The 12,921-nt window shown below is 41.0% G+C and overlaps 1 long non-coding RNA gene and 1 other non-coding gene across 2 annotated transcripts in view; both read right to left on the reverse strand.

Annotated features, from left to right (window-relative positions):
• Nucleotides 1–12,921, reverse strand: part of C18H11orf49 — a 195,808-nt gene that overhangs the window by 30,988 nt on the left and 151,899 nt on the right. The window lies entirely within an intron of this gene.
• LOC111090967 lies at nucleotides 1,140–5,885 on the reverse strand. The gene is made up of 2 exons (XR_005373453.1): nucleotides 5,479–5,885; nucleotides 1,140–1,332 (listed from the first exon to the last, which is right to left on the reverse strand). It is a non-coding gene; the product is annotated as an uncharacterized LOC111090967 (long non-coding RNA).

Consider the following 12,921-nt stretch of genomic DNA (forward strand, 5'->3'; position numbering starts at 1 on the left):
ACCCCCAGTGCCCTGAGGCTTTGGTACCAATCCGCAGCTGAGTAAATACTTCTCAGTGCTACTCTGCAAGGTGGGGGAAGGGAGTGAGGGAGAGTGGGGAGGAGAAGAGGGAAAGGTGGTAAGATATCTGACAGTTTCAATCTCCATGTAGTGTGTGGTCCTACAAGTCACAGGAAGATAGTTAACATCTAGAGCCCCAGAACAACAGCAGGCTGTTTTCTTGAATTCTGTCTTTTTTGACAGCACTGTTGTTTTATATTATAAATGGAGGGGAAATGATAATTAGTTCATTGAAAAGGAAATGATTTTACAAAAGGAATGAGAAACAACCGCTTCCATCGACACCTGTTGGGTAAAGTAGTTGGGCCATTATTAATGCTATCCTTTGCCAACCCATTACTCCCCAGAGCATGTTTAGTGTGTTTAAACAGGGGCAGAAAGCCAGATTCCTTCTTTCTTTATTATGACTAAGCCCAACATCAAGAGACTATTTCTGTTTGACCAGTGTATGCATTCTAGGCAAAGAATTAAATCAAACATAGTAACAATTATATGGCAATTTTTAGAAAGAACAAAAGAGACTCCTCAGGAATTGTTTATATTATCAGAGATTTAAAGAAATGGGAACATTTCTAATCAGGATCTGAAAATTCTTCCATAAGGGATTGTGTATGGCACATCATGGCAATCTGATCTGGTTTTTAGGCTAACCATGGCCATCCTGAGCTCCTACTGTGGGACTGAACCAGAGGTCTGGTATGATAAGATTCCTGCATACCATGTTAGACCCTCTCTTGGGTCCGTCATGATGGAGCTGTTGGGAGTTTGAGGACCAAGGCAATGGTTGGTTCTGGGGAGGACACTGTCTTAGACAGCTTTGATGACATGAACCACAACAGGCTGCACAGGCCCAGGGTGGGCAGCCATACGGCATTGTGGAAGGAGGCACTGGTGCCAGGAGAAATAAAGGCCTCTCTCCAGTAGCAACAGGACTAGTCACTCTGGGACAAGCACAGTCTTCTGACAATTTATTGAGGAAACGGGAGGCAGCTTTGAACAGCAAAATGTGCAGCAGGACCTTGGCACTATAACCTCTTGGAGGGCCTAGTAGCTTATCATAGAAGCTATTTCAAGCATAATATCTGTACTCGTTCACATTTTAATTAGATATCAATAAGTCCAGCTCTACTAGGTGTTGTTACTTTACATTTTTGTTAGAAATAGAAGTTAGGAAGTGTTCTTTGAAACAGAGACGTCAGAGCCAAGGTGTAATTCTTGTCCAGGAAGAAGCAAGTGCTGTCTCAAGTGCCTGTGACTCAAACCTGTTCTGAACTGAACAGAAATGGTTAAACAGTCACATGAGGTAAGGTGGAGACAGAACATCAGTCCATGTTCATGGTAACTGCCAGTGAGAGGAAACATCCTGCCTTGCAATGGTGGTGTATCTGGAAAACCTCACTCAATCTTTGAAAAGAGGCAGTATTTTAAATTTCCTTACACGGTTCTGACCAGAATGAGGGTTTTCACATTGTTTTGGAGGGGGGAAAGTCTGTTCTCTCACTGACATGATATGACGTAGAGAAAAGAACAAACCTGAATTCTGCAAAGAACTAACCACGTTATTCTGGGTACAACTCTTGTGGGCCTCCATTATCTCACCTTAAATAAGAAAGATGTGCTATGTGAGGGTTGAAAAAAATTAAAACATATACTTTTTTTCAATGGAAATCTTATAAGGAAACTCAATGTATGATGCAGATAAAAACAAAGCCTTTAAAAAAAAGATTTTATTTATTTGAGAGAGAGAGAGCATGATCACAAGTGGGGGAGTAGCACAGAAGCAGAGGGAGAGGTTGAAGCACACTTCCCACTGAGCAGGGAGCCTGACTCGGGGCTTAATCCCAGGATCCTGAGATCATGACCTAAACTGAAGGCAGACACTTAACCAACCCAGCTACCCAGATACCCCAAACAAACAAAGCCTTTCTTACCCAACCTTCTTTTCATCTAGGCTAGAGATGCAAGGGATGAAGTGGCTGGGAGGGACCTGAGGCTGCTTTAAAACTCTAGGGCTCACTTGAGGATGGTTTAAAAAGCCCTGGCTCGGGATCCCTGGGTGGCGCAGGGGTTTAGCGCCTGCCTTTGGCCCAGGGCGCGATCCTGGAGACCCGGGATCGAATCCCATGTCGGGCTCCCAGTGCATGGAGCCTGCTTCTCCATCTGCCTCTGCCTCTCTCTCTCTGTGTGTGTGACTATCATAAAAAAAAAAAAAAAAAAAAAAAAAAAAAAAGTCCTGGCTCTAACTCAACATGGGTCTGACCCACAAACCCCTAAGTGCCTACTTTAGTAGTACAGCCTCCTGGATCAGCCAACCAGGATCCAAATCCTGGTTCTTCAGCTAACTAGCCATGTGACACTGAGTAAGCCAATTAGAAATTAGAGTAAAGGGCTGCTGGGTGGCTCAGCGGTTGAGTGTCTGCCTTTGGTTCAGGGCGTGATCTGGGAGTCTCAGGATTGAGTCCCACATCAGTCTTCCTGCATGGAGCCTGCTTCTCCCTCTGTTTGTGTCTGTCATGAATAAATAAATAAAATATTAAAAAAAAGAAATGAGAGTAAATATTAATACTAGTACCAATGATAATAACCGTATGTACAATACTGATAGTAAGACTATGTACAATACTGATATGATAGTAAGACTGATAGTAAGACTCTGTGAAGAGGTTTTTTTTTTTTAAAGATTTTATTTTATTATTTTTTTTTTTTTAATTTTTTTTTAAAGATTTTATTTATTCATGAGAGACACAGAGAGAGCGAGAGAGAGAGGCAGAGACACAGGCAGAGGGAGAAGCAGGCTCCATGCAGGGAACCTGACATGGGGCTCGATCCCAGGTCTCCAGGATCAGGCCCTGGGCTGAAGGCGGCGCTAAACCATTGCACCACCTGGGCTGCTCTATGAGGAGTTTTTAAGATTAAAATAGTTGGTTTTAAAAAAGTGACAGACTGGTAGCTACACTGGGGTTGAGCATAGCATAATGTATAGCAATGTCGAATCACTAGGTTGTATACCTGCAACTAATGTCACATTGTGTGTCAACTATATGTAAAAAAAGCCAATAAAAAAGGAGATAGTAAATTTAAAGTGCAAGTATATGACCCAGGGTAAGTATTCAATAAATAGTACCTGCTCTTATCATGCTTCTGCTTTTGAGGCACACAGGTGGGATGGCACCTGTGTAACAAAAGGCACAATTCATCCAAGTCCTCCAGCTCAAGCCAGTGGGTGGCTAAAACAATCTTATTCCTTATCTCGTGTTTGTTTTATCTTGCCTTTGTTCTTATTGATGAGAGAATAACAGAATTCTTGCCTGAAGGCAGGTGGTGCACACCACTTTCCTTGAGAGTCAATGCACTGCCAATCCTCTATCATCTCATACTGAAAGTACTGATGAGTCATATTTATAGAGAGACTGTACAATCATGAAAACGATTTTCAGGTGCATTATCACTTTTGATTCTGGTAAGAACCTTGAGAGGTGGGGAGAGGGAAATGGCATTGCTCCCATTTTTATAACAAGGAAAAATGAGGCTCAATAAGGGATAAGTAAATGGTAGAGGACAGGATCTAACCAAGCCTTCTCCTTCTAGGTCAAGGCCTCTTTCCACTACATGAGCCTTTCTTTCTTTCTTGCTATATGGTGCCTGGGCCCTCAGCCTTTTATGTCTTCTATGGATGAAAAACAGCCAGCATAGTGAATTCCATAATGAGAATGTAGTATATGTTAGCTGTAACTGCTGTTGTTGTTAGTATTACTGTTAATATTTAAATCTGCTACCAGCTAGTTCAATTCTTTCTCTCATCCTTCTCCTGGGCTGGCTCCAGGGTCAGATGTAGGTCTCCCTGGCTCTTGACTTTCTTGCTGTCCCCAAAACAAACTGACAGACCCTTTCTATTTTAGGTGACTAGCTGCTAATCTCTATAAGAAAATAGAGAAGAAGCAATGTAAATAATAAACATTTGAAGCTATAATAGGCCTCTATCTGTAATTTTAACAGGACTGAACACAGATTCGCAAGAGAAAAGTATATTTAATGTACACACAAAAATGCTTCCAACTACCTTTTTCCTTTCCAGTTTAAAATGAGGTTGATGGGGGTGCCTGGGTGGCCCAGTCGGTTAAGTGTCTGCCTTTGGCTCAGGTCATGATCCCAGGGTCCTGGGATGGAGCCCTGAGTCGGCCTCCCTGCTCAGCGGGGAGTCTGCTTCTCCCTCTCTCCCTGCCCCTCCCCACCACTCATGCTCCCCCTCTCCTCAAATAAATAAAATCTTAAAAAAAAAACCAGGCTGACAGTTGGGATGGGATTTTATTATTATTAATTAATATTTTTATTATTTTTAAGTAATCTCTATGGCCAACATGGATCTTGGATTCTTGACTCTGAGATCGAGAGTCACACTTTCTGACTGAGCCAGCCAGGTGCCCCTGGGATGGAATTTTAAAAAGCTATCAGCAAAACTGATGACTTGTCTGAGAAAGCAAGCCACAGGAAACAAAAACCAACAAAAGTATTTCTCTGGGCTTTCCACTGTCCAACGTCGCCATAGAATAAATAGGAAGTGGAACAGATTATGCATTTGATTTGCTTAAAATGCATTTTCCTTCTCTTCTAAATAAATATAAAAGGAAGCAGTGGCTAACAGAGTTACTCACTAAGAGTGAGTTGAACCAAGACAGACTAAAAATAAAAAAAAACAATCTAGGTTCCTGGTTCTCGATGATTGTGTGAGTTGGGGAAGGCTGTTGCCAGTATGTAGGCGTATTTACAAAGACCACAGCCTGTTCCCTCGTCAGAATCCACTAACATCCACCAATGATGATGGATTTATGGCTACCCATCAACTAAAAAAATAGACTTAAGAAACAAAAACAGCAGGAACCAGAGAGAGGGTTGGATATAGATAAACACATACATCTCTTCAAATGAATCCACCTTTGTCTTTCCTGCTGTTGTCTTTTGTGGGCATATATAATGTACCCTATCTATAATTATATGTATATGTGTGGCTAAGAGAAAGAGGCAGCTAAAGACAGAAGAGTGCCTGACTTTTTTTGGGACTGGAAATGGCACTGGGATGGGAAAGGAAATTGACATTAGCAGTTACTGTTCCTTAAAGCCATCAGCTTTGTTTTTCAAAGTATGGTTTTCCTGGTAAAAGATTCTTTGCCTGTAATGTGAGTGAATCACTCATCTTATTTTAATAAAAATGTGAACCAAATGACAGTGGCTCTGCATCCTGGGAAATGACACAATGGTGAGGCTTTCTGAACCCTGATCCTTATCTTTTAGTGGGACTGGCAGGCATACAAAAGAAAGAAAGGAAAAAGATGAAAAATATCCCAGCAGTATCAAAGGATGAGCCCACCAGATTTCTTTCATGCACGAGGATTCTAAAAGACAAAGTTTGGTCTTACTCACTGGGGTCTGGATAAAGTGCCTGGTTTCTTCATTGATCGGTGGCTTTCAATTGGACACCAGCTCCTTATGTCTCAGTTTCCTCTTCTGTCACACCTCACATGTAAATGGTCAGGGTCGACTAGACTAAGTTAAATATACTTTAAAGTATTTAAGATTGTATACCCTTTTAGCCTTTTGAATTTTGTCACTTTCACTGCGCCTGGGTGGCTCAGTCGGTTTGAGTGGCTGGCTCTTGATTTTGGCTCAGGTCATGATCTCAGGGTTCTGAGATCAAATCCTTTGTTGGGCTCTGTGCTCAGTGGGGAACCCTTTTACCACTCCCTCTACCCCCTCGCCCCAATCATGCACACACTCTCTCCATCTCAAATGGATAAATAAAATTCTGCTTGTGGATTCTTTCTTTTCCCTCTACCCCTCCCCCGCTTGTATGTGGGCACTCTCTTCCTCTCTCCCTAAAATAAATAAATAGGGGCGTCTGCGTGGTTTGTGATGGTTAAGGGTCTGCCTTGGGCTCAGGTCATCATCTCAGGATACGAGGATTGTGCCCCAGGTAGGGCTCCCTGCTCAGCAGAGAATCCTTCTCCTTCTCCCTCTGCCCACACCCACCCCTCAACAATCATGCACTCTCTTTCTCTGTCTCAAATGAATAAATAAAATCTTTAAAAAAATAAATATTTGAATTTTGTCACCTTCATGTATAACCCACTTGAAAAAATGAAAAGAGCAAAAGTATAATAAGCACTGGGAAGACATCCATGAGTCTTAAAAAAAAAAATAACCGTTTAGAATTATAAACGAAAGTGTCAATTTTTTGTCTCAAGAATCCTCAGGGTTCTATTTGAGTCTAAGATTCTAGGATTCTTTCATTGTGATTCTCTGTGGTTGAGGCAAGAGCACAAAGGACAGGTAGGACATGATTTGAATACAGGTAGCACAGAACTTGCTAGAGGAATGGGAATGTTACAAATCCATGTGACTACATTCTAGGGTAGCACATGTAGTAGCTAAGAACAGGAGATCTGGAATTAAGGTGGGCCTGGGTTTAAAATGCCTCTGTTGAAGAATTAATATTGTGAAAATGTCAATGCTACCCAGGGAAATTTACACATTTAATGCAATCCCTATAAAAATACCATGACTTCAGAGTCGGAAAAAACAGTCTTAAGATATGTGTGGAATCAGAAAAGACCCCGAATAGCCAGGGGAATATTAAAAAAGAAAACCAGAGCCGGGGGCATCACAATGCCGGATTTCAAGTTGTACTACAAAGCTGTGATCATCAAGACAGTATGATACTGACACAAAAACAGACACAGAGATCAATGGAACAGAATACAGAACCCAGAAATGGGCCCTCAACTCTATGGTCAAGTAATATTCAGCAAAGCAGGAAAGACCATCCACTGGAAAAAGGACAGTCTCTTCAATAAATTGTGCTGAGAAAATTGGACAGCCACGTGCAGAAGAATGAAACTAGACCCATTCTCTTATACCATACACAAAGATAAACTCAAAATGGATGAAAGATCTAAATGTGAGACAAGAATCCATCAAAGTCCTAGAGGAGAACACAGGCAACACCCTTTTTGAACTTGGCCACAGCAACTTCTTGCAAGATACATCTATGAAGGCAAGGGAAACAAAAGCAAAAATGAATTATTGGGACTTCATCAAGATAAGAAGCTTCTGCACAGCAAAAGAAACAGTCGACAAAACTAAAAGACAACCTACAGAATGGGACAAGATATTTGCAAATGACGTATCAGATAAAGGGCTAGTATCCAAGATCTATAAAGAACTTATTAAACTCAACAGCAAAGAAACAAACAATCCAATCATGAAATGGGCAAAAAACATGAAGAGAAATCTCACAAAGGAAGACATAGACATGGCCAAAAAGCACATGAGAAAATGCTTCGCATCATGGCCATCAGGGAAATACATATCAAAACCACAATGAGATACTACCACACACCAATGAGAATGGTGAAAATTAACAAGACAGGAAACAACAAATGTTGGAGAGGATGTGGAGAAAGGGGAACCCTCTTGCACTGTTGGTGGGAATGTGAACTGGTACAGCCACTCTGGAAAACTGTGTGGAGGTTCCTAAAGAGGTAAAAATAGATCTACCCTATGACCCAGTAATTGCACTGCTGGGGATTTACCCCAAAGATACAGATGCAGTGAAACAGCAGGACACGTGCACCTTAATGTTTATAGCAGCAATGTCCACAATAGCCAAACTGTGGAAGGAGCCTCAGTGTCCATCAAAAGATGAATGGATAAAGAAGATGTGGATATGTATACAGTGGAATATTCCTCAGCCATTAGAAACGACAAATACCCACCATTTGCTTCGACGTGGATGGAACTGGGGGGTATTATGCTGAGTGAAGTAAGTCAATCGGAGAAGGACAAACATTATATGGTCTCATTCATTTGGGGAATATAAAAAATAGTGAAAGGGATCATAGGGGAAAGGAGAGAAAATGAGTGGGAAATATCAGAAAGGGAGACAGAACATGAGAGACTCCTAACTCTGGGAAATGAACAAGGGGTGGTGGAAGGTGAGGTGGGTGGGGGGACGGGGAGACTGAGTGACTGGCACTGAGGGGGCACTTGACGGGATGAGCACTGGATGTTATGCTATATGTTGGCAAATCGAACTCTAATAAAAAAAGTACCAAAAAAAAAATAAAGTCAGAGACACAAGAAAAAAAATATATTATTGAGGCTAGGGAAAAAAAATGCCTTTGTTATTTCCCAGCTATGTGGCATGGGCAAACTTTTCTGAGCTCCAGTTTCCTCATCTATAAAATTGGATAATACTTCTTTCTCAGACTCTCTACAACGGGGACCTCTGCTATTGCCCTAACTGCCTCTCCTTCTGCTCATTCCCTGCTCAGACCATTCTGGCCACACTGGCTTTGTATTCTTTGACTGTGTCAAGTATGCTCTTATCTCAGGCTTTTAGATCTCTCCCTTCGCCCCCAATCCCCATATAGCTCTTTCCTCCTCAGGTCTCTGCTCAAATGCCATGATACATAAGGCCACTTCTGGCTGTAATATTTAAAACAACAGTGCTTCCCTTACTCCCTCATTTTCCTGCTTGGTTTTTCTCCATAGTACTTATTGCTGTATGATCTACTGAATATTTTAAAACTACATTATCTGTCTTCCTACTAGAATGTAAGCTCCAAGAGGGCAAAGATTTTGCCTCCTTTGTTCACTGCTGGTTCTCAGTAAATAACTGTTAGAGGAACAGGACTGACTGTGATAATTAAGTGAGCTACTGCTTATGAAGCTCTTCACACTCCCTGTCCAAGACAGAAATCAGCTGACAGATTTTGTCTAGCTTAAACTGTATTTTTTTTTTACAGATTCATATTTATTTATTTAGAAACATGGAGAGAGTGCGAGGGGTGGGGAGGAAAAGCAGAAGGAGAGGTGGGAGGGGAATAAGCAAACTCTGCATTGAGCATAGAGCCCAATGTGGGGCTCAATCTCACAACCCCGAGATCATGACCTGAGCAGAAATCAAGAGTCAGACACTTAACTGACTGAGCCACCCAGGTACGCCTGAACTGAATCTTTTTTTAAAATTCGGAGCTAAAACATTGGAAAAGTCAAGACATTTCCTACGATAAAATCTAAATTCCAGATATCTCTTTCTAACAAATCAGAGGACTTGCAATAGTGGGCCAACATTCCTGCAGGGCCTCAAGGAGTTGGGGCTGAGGCAGAAGCTATCCCTGTAAGTCTTCCCTGGCCCCCACTGTGGTGCACTGAATGACAGTTAGGCTTCTTCCATTACCTATCTGGTTGTTGCTGGCACCTTAATTTTCAACCCCAGATGTAGAATTTCTCTGGAGAAGTATTTAAAATAAGGATTTAATTCATAGGTAAATAAGTTTAACATTAAAATATATAAACTTAGATGTCCTCATAACATTAAGGGGAAAGAGCAAAATAAAAATTCTTGGGTACAGTATGATTACACCTTTGCTTTAAAAGAAAACAAAAGGAAATAAACTTGCATAGGAAAAAGAATGGTATATACCAAAGTGTTAATAATGGTGGTTGACTCTGCATTTGGGGATTATGGGTGCATTGTGTTTTCTTACAGTAGGAAGAATGAATGAATAAATAGTACCCAGATTTATGGTATGAAAATTGTATCTCAATAAAGTGGCAGAAGGAAGGAAGGAAAAATAGTAGGTAGGTAGGTAGGTAGGTAGGAAGGAAGAAAGGACGGAAGTTTCCTGGAGAAATGGAGCCTTCCTTTAGAAACTGATGGGGTGCCTGGGTGGCTCAGTCCATTAAGCACCTGCTTTTGGCTCAGGTCATGGTCCCAGGATCCCAGGGTCCTGGGATTGAGCCCTGCATTAGGCTCTCTGCTCAGTGGGGATTCTGCTTCTTCCTCTGTTTGCTTGTGTACTCCTCACTCATAAATAAATAAATAAATAAATAAATAAATAAATAAATAAAATCTTATAGAAAAAAAGAAATTGATTTCCATGTCCTCATTTTCAGTGGTTCTATGTTCCCCCTCTAAATCACCTTGTTTTGGGGCAGCCCAGGTGGCTCAGTGGTTTAGTGCTGCCTTCAGCCCAGGGCGTAATCCTGGAGACCCGGGATCGAGTCCCATGTCAGGCTCCCTGCATAGAGCCTGCTTCTCCCTCTGTCTGTGTCTTTGCCTCTCTCTCTCTCTCTCTCTCTCTCTCTCTCTCTCTCTCTCTCCTCTCTGTGTTTCTCATGAATAAATAAATAAAATCTTTAAAATAAAAAATAAATAAAATAAAATAAATCACCTTGTTTTGTCTACAGTGAAAAGAGGGTACAAAGCTGATGATTGTATTTTATAATCCTTTGTACACTTCTGGATGTTATTATAATGCCCTTGCTCTTCCTTATATATGTTCACAGCTCAGGCTCACTGGGGGCACAATAAAGTTATACATCCTTCAAATGAGGACAGGGGGGAGAGTAAAAACACTTATCGAAGTCAAGGCTAAAATCGATTAGTTGCAATATTAATAAGATCTTATTTTTCTGATTTTTAGTGATATTTGTGGATGGCTTTCCTTCCTTTCCACAGCCCAAGATGATTCTCTGTTTCTTTCTGGGGACAGTGTGGCTGAGCAGAGGCCGGGGAGACTCAGAACCCCGTCTTGGCTCACTGGATTATCTCACTGGAGCAAGCTACTTACTCTTTAGGCCTTAGTTTCTTCATCAGTAGAAGTTTCTATCTGTAGAATGGAAATAACCATCAGTTGTCTACTTGGGAGCAAAAAGGCCAGATCTATGATTCCCAAGGCTCTTTTAAGTTGTAGAGCCACAGAATGAACTAACTTGCAACGCTGAGAACAAGGAAAATGGTTTCTGCAGGCATCTGTAGTCTGCAGAATAATACCTAATGTGTTTAAAACTGAATTAATAGGCAATCTCAAATATCTCAATGCCAATAAGTCTCTAAGTAGGCAAACAGATGTCACAGAGTTCACACAGCTCATGTGGTTAACTTACAGGCCTCTAAGATAAGCTCTGATTAGACTCACCATATTAATACACTAGGCCATCAATTTGCAACACAGACCAGACACTAAACTGGGAATGAAAAAGGAACTACAAAAGGCAGGGGCAAGGACAACAGTTAGAAATTAGGCATTCACAGTATGATATGAACATAGAAGCAGGAAAAATATTTTAAGTGCAATCTGGATGCACTTAGGGTACACTTCAACAAACTCTGGAGGCAATCGTGTTTCCCACCATAGTACAATACTTTATGTTTAAGATGATACTTGGATGCCAAGGTAAATTATATTCAAGAATTCAGGGAGGGGTATTACATGTATATTTAAATATATTTTGAAAATATTTCAATGTAAGTTATATTCAAAACAACAAAAAATTGGTACCCAAACTTTAATTATAAAATAGTAGGTTGTGAAATTGTAGAACTCTTCTGAGATTTTCTATATTTACTGTCTCTCAGCCATTTGTTTATCATTTCTTATACACTGTGCACTGCCTCCTGCTGTCTGTTTTGTGTTTTTAAGCTGCCTTCCTGTACACCCTTCATCTCATCTAAGTCCTCATAACAGTCCTACTGGATAAATATTGTTGTTCTTTTTACTTGCAGACCACAGGGAGGTTAAGTCATCTACCCAGTTACGTAAGTAGTGGGAGCACGTTCAGTCAGTTGGCCTGACTCCAAAGTATGTGCTTTTAAGCATCTCACGATTTATCAGTGGTCTGATTTATTTATTTATTTTTTCAAAAAAGTTTTTATTTTATTTATTCATGAGAGACACAGAGAGAGGCAGAGACACAAACAGGGAGAAAAGCAGGCTTCCTGTGAGGAACTCAATGCGGGACCCGATCCCAGGACCCTGGGATCACGACTTGACCAGAAGGCAGACACTCAACCACTGAGCCATCCAGGTGTCCCTATCAATGGTCTGATTTTGATATATGTATCTGTTTGTCACATCAGCATCAACACATTGAGTCTTGAGGGTAAAGACTTCATTTTACTTGTTTTTCTATGCCACAGGGACTGGTTACATAGCAGCACTCCAAAAATGTTCAATGGATTTTATCTTTATGCCTCCCTATGCAGATTCCAAACCTTAAAGGCAATGTAGTATATCCCCATGTTTCTCCAAGTATGATTCATGGATCATCTGTGTCCCAGGCCTACAGAATCAGAATCAGAATCCTCGGGGTCAGGGTATATGAACCTGAATTTAAACAAACACCTTGGGTGACTCTTAAAGTTTGAGAACTATTGACCCACTGGTTGAAAGTACATTCTCTGGAGTTAGTCGATCCCAGCTCTACCACTTCCTAGCTGAATGATCTGGGGCAAGTTAGTCATTTCAATTCTTTGAGCTTCAATTCCATCATCTTTATTTTATTTATTTTTATAAAAAGATTATTTATTTATTTACTTTACTATTTATTTATTTATTTATTTATGAGAGACAGAGAGAGAGAGACAGAGACAGAGAAAGAGGCAGAGACACAGGCAGAGGGAGAAGCAGGCTCCATGCAGGGAGCCCGATGCGGGACTTGATCCTGGGTCTCCAGGATCACACCCTAGGCTGAAGGCGGCACCAAACCGCTGAGCTACCTGGGGTGCCCTCCATCATCTTTAAAAGGGGATAATATAAACATCTACTTCAGAGGGTTTTTGAAGGGACAAAATTCATTCATTGACCAGGAATTATGGAGCATCTGCTGAGTGCCAGATATTGTTTTTCAGGTGCTTAGGATTCATAGAGACCAAACAGACAAGCTCTTTGCCCTCATGAAGCCTACCTATGTTTGAGAAGGCAGATAATAAATGATAAACACAACAAATATACTATATATTACATTAGTGACACCTATAATGGAAAAAGGTAGAAAACACAGCAGGATCAAATAGGTGTG

The sequence above is a fragment of the Canis lupus genome, chromosome 18, assembly GCF_011100685.1.
Source record: "Canis lupus familiaris isolate Mischka breed German Shepherd chromosome 18, alternate assembly UU_Cfam_GSD_1.0, whole genome shotgun sequence".
NCBI lineage: Eukaryota > Metazoa > Chordata > Mammalia > Carnivora > Canidae > Canis > Canis lupus.